We start from the raw sequence: 12,941 nt of genomic DNA on the forward strand, positions 1-12,941 counted from the left end.
GATGTAGGCTACATGTTTACATGTTTTGTGGCCCAGTCCTGCATGTTAAGTGTTTTATGTTTGTCTAATGTGTTGATATGTGTTCTTTGTGTAAACGCTTAGACCAGGGATGTCAAACTCAGGCCCGGGGGCCAAATTTGGCCCGCGGAGCCATTTTATTCGGCCCGCGAGATCATTTCAAATGTGTATTACATTTGGCCCACATACACCATTGATGTATAGCGTAACATGACTTGAACATGAAATTTGCAGTGTCACAGGATGTGCAGACACATTTTAACTTACAAATATGATGGGAAAGAGTGTATGTGAAATTTAACTATGAGTATGAAGCAGTGCTTGACACTAACTTTTTCATTGGGCCTTTTCACTAGCCATAATTTTCTTAACCATCATAGCAGCTTTAAAGAATTATATAATAGGCTGTAATAATGTAATGTAGGCTAACATAATATAATATAATATAATATAATATAATATAATATAATATAATATAATGTAAAATAATATAATATACTTGAAGTTGAGGATTATCTTTAAATATTTAGTGAGATCCTGCCATTTTTTTAAGCCTATCCTTGTTTTAGCAGGACCATATTTTACATTTCCCACAGCCTGGTTGGGTCATTTTTTTAAATCTATGTAAAACATAGCTGATCGAATGCTCAACAACCTATTTATGAGTGTAATATAGATCATTATTCATTTTTGATGTGTAATTTGAATATATGGGTCCATTACTACAATTGGACCATTTCTCCATTCACTTCAATGCATTTTTTACGAGATCATAATTTCAACATTTTGCATTACATTTTCAAAATTGCAAGTAAAACCTGTTTCTTAAGGCAATATCTTTGTCTTGAAGTAAAACAACTTGTGTGTTTTGTTAAACGATCGTCATGGTATGCTTTGTAAGTTTCCCTATGGAGCAAATGCATTGATGGCTGACTTCCTGCCACCGCCGGATGGTGCTTATATGTTTCATCAGTTTTAGCACGATCTCTCTGCAACACGGTGTAAAAATATAAACTCTTCCTTGATTAATTGCACAAAGCAAGTGTTCAAATTAAAGTATGTAGAGTTATATTTCGGAAATTTGTACACAAACCTTTTGCAATTTGACGATATCTCAGTGTCGGTCAGGGAAACCGCTTCTACTCCTTTTTTGCATTTTTCGCCGAGCTGTGATCAACTTGTTGTTGACCGCTGCTCTCTTGTGGCGGTTTCTGTGTACTGCAGGACGTTTGGAAATGACACGCAGGATGTTTTTGAGATGGATTTTTTTTTTGTGTCAGCGTGGAGAGGGCTTTGAATTTGATGCATCATAGATGATGCATCCGGCGCGATAGGGTTAAAGTGCGACGCAACATAGCCTATACTCAGAGCATTAAGGGCTCTGCATACTTAACGTGCGCACTTTGGCGCAAGAACCATTAAAATGTGGCAGACCATTCATAGTCAAAAGCGCCATTTACAGGCTTTTGCTTGCATTTTCGGAAGTGTGCCCTCTGCTGTTCATGAGAGAAACAGCAGAATCTGTGGCAGAAATGGCAGAAACTCGCAGCTGGAGTTCTACAGATGTATAAAAATAGAAAACCAAACACGACTGCTGTAGGCTAATGCTACTGAACGTCTGACTTATGACTTACCACAATGAAACATAGGCCTAATTTAGTTGTAGCCTACATTACCAGATCATTCCAAGACCATGTGAGAGCATTGTTCTGGTTGCAGAATTTATAAATAGATCGCCGAACACAACGTGCTTCTGAACAAAGTAAACAATTGTTTCACTGAAAAACATTTAAGGGAGAAGATAAAATAACTCTCTAGGACATTTTATTATCCTCAAAATGATGCAGGATCCATTCTGTAGTAGCCTACAGTAGCTGTAGCCTCTCTTCGCAACTCCTGCTTTGTCTGCCTACCTGCATGGTCACTGGTGGCGCACGCCAAGTTACAAAAAATGAGGGGTGCACGAACTCGCGCCGCGCCAGCCGCGCCAGGGGCGTGTGACGTCATGGTCGCGAGTGAGGTATAAAGGAGGTTAGCGCCAGTCACGCCAAGTATGAATCCGCCTTTAGGCCTAGTCTGCACCAGCCAGGCAACCAGTCCAATAGAGATAGGCAACCTAGTTTGTAATGCACAGATTTTGCAAAATGCTTAGCTGACAGCAATATCTAACCAGCAGCCGTCTCGCCAAATCGCAGTTCATTTTATGCATCCAAAGTTTTCCGTTGGACTGTATAAACCGAACGTGACCAAAGGCAGATTGACGCATTGCACTTGAAACCCATGCGCTGCCTATCAGGACCACGTTAGAAGTCCAATTGATATTAATTTCGTACCAAGGGTAAAACTCCTAGTGATTTTATATGAACAAGACAATCTCTTGCCCTAACCATTATTCTGTGTTGTTGCATCGTTGCGAGGCATATCGTCAAAGGCACCGCTTGTCAAAGGCGCCGCTTTCTCGCACACACACAGATGACCATTGATTGGCTGATGACAGCATTCAAAACTTAGCCTACAGGTTGATGAGCCACGATTGACTGTTGTGTTTTTCCCCTTGCACTGTCGGCCGCATCGCGTTGACATTGACAGTAACGGTACATGCACACAGGGACGGCACGTTTCCTTAACGTCTCTGTGAGCAGTGCGAGTCCTAGAGGTTCGCAGGCTGCCTTGCACACTGCACAGTCAACGTTCTATCCGCGGGCAGCAGCCATTCATTTTCAATGGAGCCCGCACATTGAACGCGGACGTCCGCGCAGGAAAATAGACTCGAGTTCTATTTTCAAGGAGCAACTCGGACATGTCCGGGCAGGACGAACATGCGCCGCGCTTACACCGCCGCGCTCCTGTGTGCAAGACATGATTTGTTTTCATGTATTCTAACAGTTTCGGACTGATAATGGACACGTTCTGTTGACGTACTGTGGATGTCCGCACTGTTGGTGTGAATGCAGCGTAATAGATGTGCGGTGCAACAGTCATAACGAAACAAGCGTCTGCAAATTTGGACAAAAGGTATGGACAAAACAATCTCTTAACCTATCCATTATTGAGTTTTGTGGCATTGTTGTGAAGCATAATGCCCGCATTCAGGTTAAGTAGAAAAAAAATAAAAAAATAAAATAAATTGATGCTATTTAGTCTAGCGCGCGGAAATAAGACGACCCCCCTTTTTAGAGTAGGCCTACTATTTTTTATAACAAAAACCTTATAATCTTATAGTCTTATAATCGGGCCAATACGGTACTAGCCATTTGTGACATCTTGATATAAAATCATGATCAGTTTGTTTTCGTGGGCATAATTGTGCCGTCTCTGGAAGTAGGCTTCTCCGTATTTTCCAGGCCTAAGTCACATCGTACCATGGGTGTCTGAATGTGGAAGCTTGTTGACTGTAGGCCTATTTGGATGTGCTATTAGGCTCACAGTGCTCAGCACATTTTAAAATCTCTCCTTTCATTTCTAGTCGCGATGGCCTCCTCCACCTCCAACTCTGGTTTTATGGGCCTCTCCCCAATGTGCTTCCAAGGCTGAGGCATAAGAAGGCTAACAGGGATTTGATACAATTTAGAACCATACCCACAGGTGCCAGAAATATGACCCAGATGGGCCACAGCTTAATTCCAGCAATGCCTGGGTAATGGAGGACTTTTCATTTTGCCCATGCAGTTTTTCTTTTTCTGAGACCAATAAAGCCAGACACCAGTCAGAGCGCCAACCATTGGAAGTGAACATGCCCTTCTCAGGAAAGGCTGAGAAGAATACACACTGCACTTACTTAAGCAATAAGCATGAACGGCCATCCGGGTACTTTGCTCCTAAATGTGCGTTACGCCCCTTTATGGGTGAATACAAACCGAATGTCTCATCAACTTTCATGCTTCATGGGCTATACTTAATGAACACAGTACATGCTTCAGTCACGGTTGTTTGTCAATATTATTTGAACAGCCGGCAACACAACACGTTATCGGTAGCATGTCATTTTTCCGACGCGTCAATATTCCGAAAATTTTCCATTGATCCTACAGCCCATTAAAGCGATGGTTCGGAGTAGAATCACCCTAATGCCATTTGAACCGTGACACCCATCCACCTTTACACCCGAAGTGTTTTCTGCCGCAGACTTACATCAACAGAGTTGCCGTGTTATTCGATGTTTATTCCGGTTAGCTTGACTCAAGCGCATATGGATACTGGGCACCGTCTCCAAACTTTCCCCACAAAAATAACATGTCATTACACCAAACTTCTGCAGTAGCACAAATATGGTCTGTACTCACGAAACGAAGCATTTGGAAGTTTGGAAATAGTCCAGGAGTTTAGTATTATCAACACAAGCTGAATAGCTTCTCTGCTGCTAAAGCTGTGCCAACGTTACTTCCGTCATATGAGACAAGCCCGTAAAAGTCTTCAACAAACTTCCAGACGAGAGTGTTAAAAAAGTTTTCACTGAATTGTGATTAAGGGTTATATTTTCAAGGCAATACTTAAAAGATATTTCAAATCTTACCTACTATCAATTAGACAAGGATTTTCGTTATCAATACTGATGCTGAATTCACTTTTCATTGTGCATATTATGAGCTTCGTTGAGGACTCTTACATGCTTGTCTTAGATGACGGAAGTAACGTTGGCGCAGCTTTAGCAGCAGAGAAGCTATTCGGCTTGTGTTGATGATAATAAACTCCTGGACTATTTCCAAACTTCCAAATGCTTCGTTTCGTGAGTACAGACCATATTTGTGCTACTGCAGAAGTTTGGTGTCATGACATGTTATTTTTATGGGGAAAGTTTGGAGACGGTGCCCAGTATCCATATGCGCTTGAGTCAAGCTAACCGGAATAAACATCGAATAACACGGCAACTCTGTTGATGTAAGCCTGCGGCAGAAAACACTTCGGGTGTAAAGGTGGATGGGTGTCACGGTTCAAATGGCATTAGGGTGATTCTACTCCGAACCATCGCTTTAACTCGAAATAATTAAATTAAACCCTTTGCTCCGACAGCTCAATGTTCCGACCAATGTCTGTTAGGGGCAGGCATCATAATTCCCCTGGTCGTCCTGCTCCTGTTTTCCTCTGTGCTAAAGACTTCAGCTGCATGGGCTGCGACGAGCTCATAGATTGCGCTTGGTCAAGCTATGCCCTTACCAAAACCACCCCTAAACCTAACCTGTCATTAATGCAATGTTTCCAAGTTTTACAATTGTGCCCTACCCAAAACCATTCCTAAGGCTAACCTGTCAGTATTGCAATGTGTCTGAGTTTTAAATGTGTGCTTTGACGAAAACTTTCCCTGAACCTAACCTGTCACAGACAGCTGCATGACCACTGCGCATATCAGAGATGACAGTAATCTAAATTAAAGCAGCATCGGGACATTGGACTGTTGGGACAAAGGGTTTCATTTTATCGGGTAAAAGGTCTGTAAGACTAAGTGCTGTAGGATAAATGGGAAATTTTCGGAATATTGACGCATCGGACCAATGGTGGGTCGGAAAAAACGAGCAGTCCCCCACGTTTTCGGCATGTTGCGTGTGAGCAACGCTTGTCTACAGGTCCTTATCTTTCGTTTATTAAACCCCAACACCACCAATTTACTTGCATTGCCTGTTTTCCCCCACAAATGGGAGTAACAAACTGTCACGCCATTCATGAGTATAAGCCACGAGAGGCCGTGAGTTATGCTCGATTGATAACGGGCAAGGGGAGTGGGGAGCGTAAATGTCCCCTTGCCCATTATCAATAGAGCATAACCCACAGACTCAAGTGGCTTATTGCTTATCTAACACTGTTACACTTAATCGCTGACCAAATTTCTTTATAAACGCTTTAATAACAATTAATTTGATCCGTCAGTTGATAAGTTGAGGAAGTTATTCAGTAAATGTCTCCTTGATTAGTTTTTGGAACTTGGGAATGTCTGTTATGTCCACGAAGACAATATAGTCCAGGAGCCCAGGGGGGTCTACCTAGTTGGGAAGGTTACCAATTTTTATGGGTACTGTGATGTCTGGCATGGTCCCCAGATAGAGGAACAGCACGTCTGCCGGGTTCCCTCGGGTGGGTGTGGCAAGGAGGGGGTAAAACTGGCACCCAAAAAATGGGCTAGATCAGTTGGTGAGGTTACCACTTGGAACCTGTTGTAAATTGTTCATCATAGTCCCCTGATAGAGAAATGACCACTGCCAGACATTTTTAGTGGTGGGTTACCCCCGGCAGACGCTCCCGTATGATGATACCCCAAAAAATGAGCTAGATCAGTTGGTGAGGTTACCACTTGGAACCTGTTGTAAATTGTTTGTCATGGTCCCCTGATTGAGGAATGGCCACTGCCAGACGTTTTTGATGGTGGGCGGGGCTTACCAGACATCGTTAACTGGGGGGTAAAAAATGGGCTAGATCAGTTGGTGAGGTTACCACTTGAAATCTCTTGTAAATTGTTCATCATAGTCCCCTGATAGAGAAATGACCACTGCCAGACATTTTCAGTGGTGGGGGACCCCCGGCAGACGCCCCCGTATGATGACATCCCCAATATAGGCTATGTCATTCACATAAGGTTTGAACCAGACATGGTACAAAAAGACAAATGAGACCACTTTTATTTAGATAATTCCAACATGGAGAAATGATTGGAAGGGTCAATATGTTCATAGCAACATGTTTTGGGTACTTTTTTTAGGACAAAATGACTTTAATTTAACAGATATCACAATTCCGGACAGGAATCAGTGTTTAGGCTTTCAAAAACAATGCAAAGACGACGTGTTTCTGACTTAAAAAGTGTATTTTGTAGGATGGTGGCCAGAATATTTCACTCATTTTTACAAAATAATGAACCAATATTTACTATTATGACCAAAGTGCAGTAAGTTTTGCAGCTAAAAATGTCCATTTCAAAATGGCAGACAATTGAGAAGTTCCCCCTTTGCATGTGTGAAAAGTGCAATTTTCCCAGCCATAATGAATACTTAGAATTTCATGGTGGTGGTTAATATTCATAAAAAGGTAATATTTTGAATGGGCAGTATGAATTCTGGGAAATGAACAACCAAATAAATTACACAATGCACCTATAAGCAATTCATGGACAAAATATGCTGACATTGAAGGTCTGTGATTTATATTAAGAAATTGCACTATGTGCACTACTGCACCACTGTATGTTAACAGCTATTTGAAATTTCAGTTCGGAATATTTAGATAATATTCATGTAAATTGGGCCACTTTTTTGCATATAAGCGATTGGCCCAAAGTGGCCCAATTTACCCGAATTCCCCAACATAGACGACAAGACTGACATTAACTGACAGACATTAAAGTGCAAGACAGGACCAGTAACAGTATTCAAGTATTGAGAAATAATAAAGTGATGAACAAATAAATAGAGCTATGTCAATGTGGGGGCGTAGCAATGATGTGTTGCATGTTACAGGGCCCAGGCAGTTATTGTGAGATACTGCAGGTAAAGGTGCAGTCAGGGCTTAACACTAACACACGCCAGGTAGCCAAATGCGGGTGAAAGTCGGCGTTGGCTAGTAGATACCGAAGGTTCACTAGCCATTCTGGCGGGTCCGTCACTATTCTAAATGATGAGGCACCGCATTTTGTAGTTTTTTTTTCCCTCGGACCGTCTTTGCTACAAACGCAATGCAATGCGATTTCGCGAGCCTACAATACCCATGAGGCACCTGTGTCACGTGTCACCTGTGTCTTACGCACGAGAGGAATCTGATAGAGCTAGTCTTGCGAATATGAGTGGCAGCAGCGAGCTACCGGCACATCAGCGCGCGTTTGGAAATGCCACTGAAAACCTTCACGTGAAAATAAAGTAGCGAAGTTCATCTCAACTGACCTGTTTTGGGATCTGTCATTAGTACAATGCATAGTAGTAGTGGACATTAAAATGACCAAGGCGAGAGGAGAACACCTCAGTCTTGAGAAAGTCTTGAGACTAATTAGCGCAGTGATAAGACAACAAGGACACATGCGGCATTAATAATGTTCGGTTTAAATCATTTTCTGATTTGCCTGTATGTCTTCATACCTTAATATTCCTCCATGTTTCTTGTGCCGTTGTTCCCGACTGTCAAACGGGGCTTAAACAACGCGCAGTAGTAGCCTTCCAGACAGTACAAAATCATGTCCCATGTCCCTTCGCATGTGCCCATCTTGCTTTGCGTCCGTTTATATTTTAAACAACTCAATATTAAGCGGAATGAAAGGAAGTCGTAGCTCCTTCTGTAGTTACCGGCCGCATATGTGTGTGCCTTCTAGTAGATAGCCTACTTTTATGAGAAAATATTCCAGAAGAGGTGTTCCACATCCATGACCGAGGACATGCGAAGCTTGGCAATGACTTTGCACTATCTACTTTGCGCATCGAAAGTGCCCTTCAGATCAAAGACGGAAATATTTTGCTCTCATGTAGCTTACATTTGTGCCCTTCCAACACTGTGCTTGGTGTTTCTGCACGGCTATGCCATCAGATGAGTTAATCTGTTCTTATAGCATGCATGCATGGACCAGTTAACAACAATTCTAGTTATTAGGCCCTATATTATATTATATTATATTATATTAGGCTATATTATATTATATTATATTATATTATATTATATTATATTATATTATATTATATTATATATTATATTTTATTATATTACCGTACATTATATTATGTTATATTATGTTATATTATCCTACATTACATTATTACAGCCTATTATATAATTCATTAAAGCTGCTATGATGGTTAAGAAAATGATGGCTAGTGAAAAGGCCCAATGGCTAGTGAGTCACGAAAACCACTAGCCAAAATGGCTGGTAAGCGAAAAAGTTAGTGTAAAGCACTGGTGTGCGTGTGTGTGTGTGTGTGTGTGTGTGTGTGTGTGTGTGTGTGTGTGTGTGTGTGTGTGTGTGTGTTTTGCAGGGCCCAATCAGTTCTTGTGAGGTATGCAGGTAAAGCTGCAGTCACATAGTACAGTTCCATAGGTATAGCTGTGTATGTAGGCCTATCTGTGCAAACAAATAATATATCCTTAAGTACCCAACAAAATTCATGTCAAACTACAGCAGCCATAAACACATACTATAATAAAATAATACAAATAATAAAAGTAGTAAATATATCTTGGAGAACAGAGTGGGTTTCGTGCACATAGCAAACAGTGCAAAGACTTGATGCAGTTGTTTTAGGGGGATGATCTGTGTTCTGGGTCAATCCCATTTCTACACTGCTGTTGTATCCCGCTGCTGGATTGTAAACTCTCCTACAGTATGGCCTCCTCCATGTCCCTTGGTGTACTGGCATGTCTCCTGGCATCCCATCCATGTGGACTCTGGTAGGGGACCCAGCAAACTTACTTGCCACAGAGCACATTATGGGCCAACTTGAATGAGTGGCACTAGCTGAACAAATGTTTATGATGGATGGGAGATGAATTTGTCCCACTCAACCTTACCCAGGAAGCAGTGGCATTGGTGGTCTTAATCAATGATGGAGGGTAGTTCCAGCAGATGTCCTCCCTAGGAATTTTGTGTAATTCACTCTCTAGACACCAGTAACAAAGTCAGTTATGGGTGCAGTGTGGATGGTCAGTGACCCAGCTTGCACATTCTGTACATTGAATATACTATTATGGTGTTGAATGCTGAATTGAAGTATATGCCCAGCATCCTCACATATCAAAGCATTCTCTCATATTACTCATTTTGTCCAGGTAAGGGCTGGGTGGATGGCAGAAATCGCCTCCTCTGTGGAACATTTGACTGAGAGTATACAATATCAACAAGAAGAGGCCCTGGGTGGGTGGATGAATTTGTTATTGGATTGGATGTCTGACACACACGCACACGCCAATGGAACTGCACATGTGCATGCTATACCTCACAGCAACAATGCAACACACCCTGCTGCTGTGTATGCCTATGTTAAGTATTTTGATTCTAAATCTTCAGAGCTGCTGGAAAGTGGGAATTTCAAATTGCTGTTAACATACAATGGTGCAGTAGTGCATGTACTGTAGTAGTGCAATTTCTTAGTACCATTCACAAGCCTTCATAATCAGCACAATTTGTCCACGAATTGCTTTAAGGTGCTCTGTGGAATATTTAAGTATGTAAGTATTCATTATAGGAAAATTGCAATTTCCATACATGAAAAGGGGGATCTTCTCCATTGTCTGCCATTTTGAAAGAGACATTTTTAGCTGCAAAAGTTACTGTACTTTGGTCATAACAGTAAATATTGATTTATTATTTTGTAGATTTTAATTAAATATGCTGGCCACCATTCTTGTAAATCAGAAACATGTCATGTTTGCATTGATTTTGAAAGCCTGCCCACTGGGTCCTATCCGGATTTAAATTGAAGTCATTTTTGTCCTAAAAAGTACCCAAAACATGTTTCTATGAACATATTGACCCTTCCAATCATTTCTCCATGTTGGAATTATCTAAATAAAAGTGCTCTCATTTGTCTTTTTGTACGATGTCTGGTTCAAACCTTATGTGAATGACATAGCCTATATTGGGGATCTCATCATACGGGGGCATCTGCCGGGGGTCCCCCACCACTGAAAATGTCTGGCAGTGGTCATTTCTCTATCAGGGGACTATGATGAACAATTTACAAGAGATTTCAAGTGGTAACCTCACCAACTGATCTAGCCCATTTTTTACCCCCGAGTTAACGATGTCTGGTAAGTCCCGCCCACCATCAAAAACATCTGGCAGTGGCCATTCCTCAATCAGGGGACCATGACAAACAATTTACAACAGGTGGTAACCTCACCAACTGATCTAGCCCATTTTTTGGGTATCATGATACGGGGGCGTCTGCCGGGGGTAACCCACCACTAAAAATGTCTGGCAGTGGTCATTTCTCTATCAGGGGACTATGATGAACAATTTACAACAGGTTCCAAGTGGTAACCTCACCAACTGATCTAGCCCATTTTTTGGGTGCCAGTTTTACCCCCTCCTTGCCACACCCACCCGAGGGAACTCGGCAGACGTGCTGTTCCTCTATCTGGGGACCATGCCAGACATCATAGTACCCATAAAAATTGGTAACCTTCCCAACTAGGTAGACCCCCCTGGGCTCCTGGACTAATATCCCAGTGAAAACGCCAAATGCCCACAAACCGCTGTTCTGTCAGAAAACAGTGTCCACCTGTCGCTTAAGCTACTGTCTAGGCTACTTCCCACAGCGGCATTTAAAAGTCCGCCATGAAATCCCAAACCAACGTCACTTCAAATAGGTGACAGCAAGCATGCATGAAATGAGGGAGTGAGGGAAAAAAATGCTTTGCACTCATATTAAAGTGAACAGGGGATTACAGAAAACTGTCACATTTTTTGTTTGTTTAATGTTTGCATGCAAAATTGCAAATATTAATTCAAATTTGTCCAGAAAGGGTTGTAGCCCAAGATTTCAGTTTTTTTTTCTAATGGAAATCGTGATAAAAAAAATCAACATCGAGAATTTGTTAAAAAACGTGATCTGAAATGTTTGCCATATCGCCCACTTCTAGCGCATTGCACCAGTAAAAGCAGCGTGTGAAAGTTCAATTAGCAGGGGAAGAACCATATGCATGGGTTGCATGTTTGTAAAAACCCCTGCGCACTCTTCAATGTCTGATTATTAGAAACTGCTGTGACTCAAAAAATTAGCTCACGTGGTTGGCTGCTTAGCATCTTGCCCCTACTCACAACACAAATATTTGTAAAAATGAAACCTATGTATTGCAATGCACACAGCATGGGTGAAATATCAGAGTTCAAGAGAGGACAAATTGTTGGAGTACGTCTTCCTGGCGCATCTGTGACCAAAACAGTCTTTGTGACGAATCAAGAGCCATGGTATCCAGGGTAATGTCAGCATACCACCAAGAAGGACGAACCCCATCCAACTGTGGACGCAAAAGGAAGCCGTGTGGATGTTCGGGTGTACCCAGGCTCCGCCTTAGTGGTGACGCAACGCCTTCAGCTCAGCTACACTCACATATGGCTCGTTCAAAAAGTCGAGAATCCCAAGAAAACCGACCTAAAACCTAGGGAAAGTGGGCGTGAACATTTGGTGATGCAATGTCAGATCGATAATTATTGAGGTTGATCTCTGGCGGAAGTATAGAACAACGAGTTCCCGGGCTTATGTTTTGTGTGACAACAGGCAGCATCAACATGGCGCCCATGCATGCAACTGGCATGTAAACAGTATCATAAATGCTAAAATATCATCTTGTAATCACTATCAACAACACAGTTAATGTCATTCAATTGCAGATGCACATATGTCAGTAATGCTGGTCTCTGACTGTTTAATTTAGCTTACTTCAGCTAAAATGATATGTCGTGGATGTGGAGGCTCAAGTGGAGGTGAAAAAAAGAAAAGAGGACCAAAACAAAACAGGCATGATTCCCAATTGTTCCGGGATCATTGGCGTTCATGCGCCAAAGTCCAGAACTCGGTTGTCACATGAGCAGTGTCGTCAGCTGTCTCGAGAGGTCCCGAGCCCGTCAAGGCAACATAAGGCCAGGAGGAGCTCGTTCAGGTAGAATCTGGATCCTGCTACAGCGGGAACTCCACCCACTTTGTCGGGAACTGATCAACTTTGAGCATTTCCAACCGTTTTGGGTAGAGGCGTGTTAAAAGCAGTGACGTTGTTTAAGCAGAGACGTTCTATTGGTGACTAAGAAATGTTTGGTTTAAACTTTGGCTCAGTCTGTTCTACCCTCGACCAGTAGCAAACCAAGGTAGGTGGGTCAACCATGCCGTTTAAGAATGTTAGTTGTTATGATCCTGGTCAGGCCAAGTCTCGAGGAGATTTGAAAGTCATGATGATAATCAGGCAAGTTCAGGTGCTACCTCGGACTGTATTAAAAAAAAACATAAAACCGCAACTGCAGAATT

The 12,941-nt window shown here is 42.1% G+C and overlaps 1 protein-coding gene across 2 annotated transcripts in view; it reads right to left on the bottom strand.

Moving 5' to 3' along the window:
- htr4 (5-hydroxytryptamine receptor 4) overlaps positions 1-12,941 on the bottom strand; it is a 97,987-nt gene that overhangs the window by 48,626 nt on the left and 36,420 nt on the right. The window lies entirely within an intron of this gene.

This window comes from Engraulis encrasicolus, chromosome 22 (genome assembly GCF_034702125.1).
Source record: "Engraulis encrasicolus isolate BLACKSEA-1 chromosome 22, IST_EnEncr_1.0, whole genome shotgun sequence".
Classification (NCBI taxonomy): domain Eukaryota; kingdom Metazoa; phylum Chordata; class Actinopteri; order Clupeiformes; family Engraulidae; genus Engraulis; species Engraulis encrasicolus.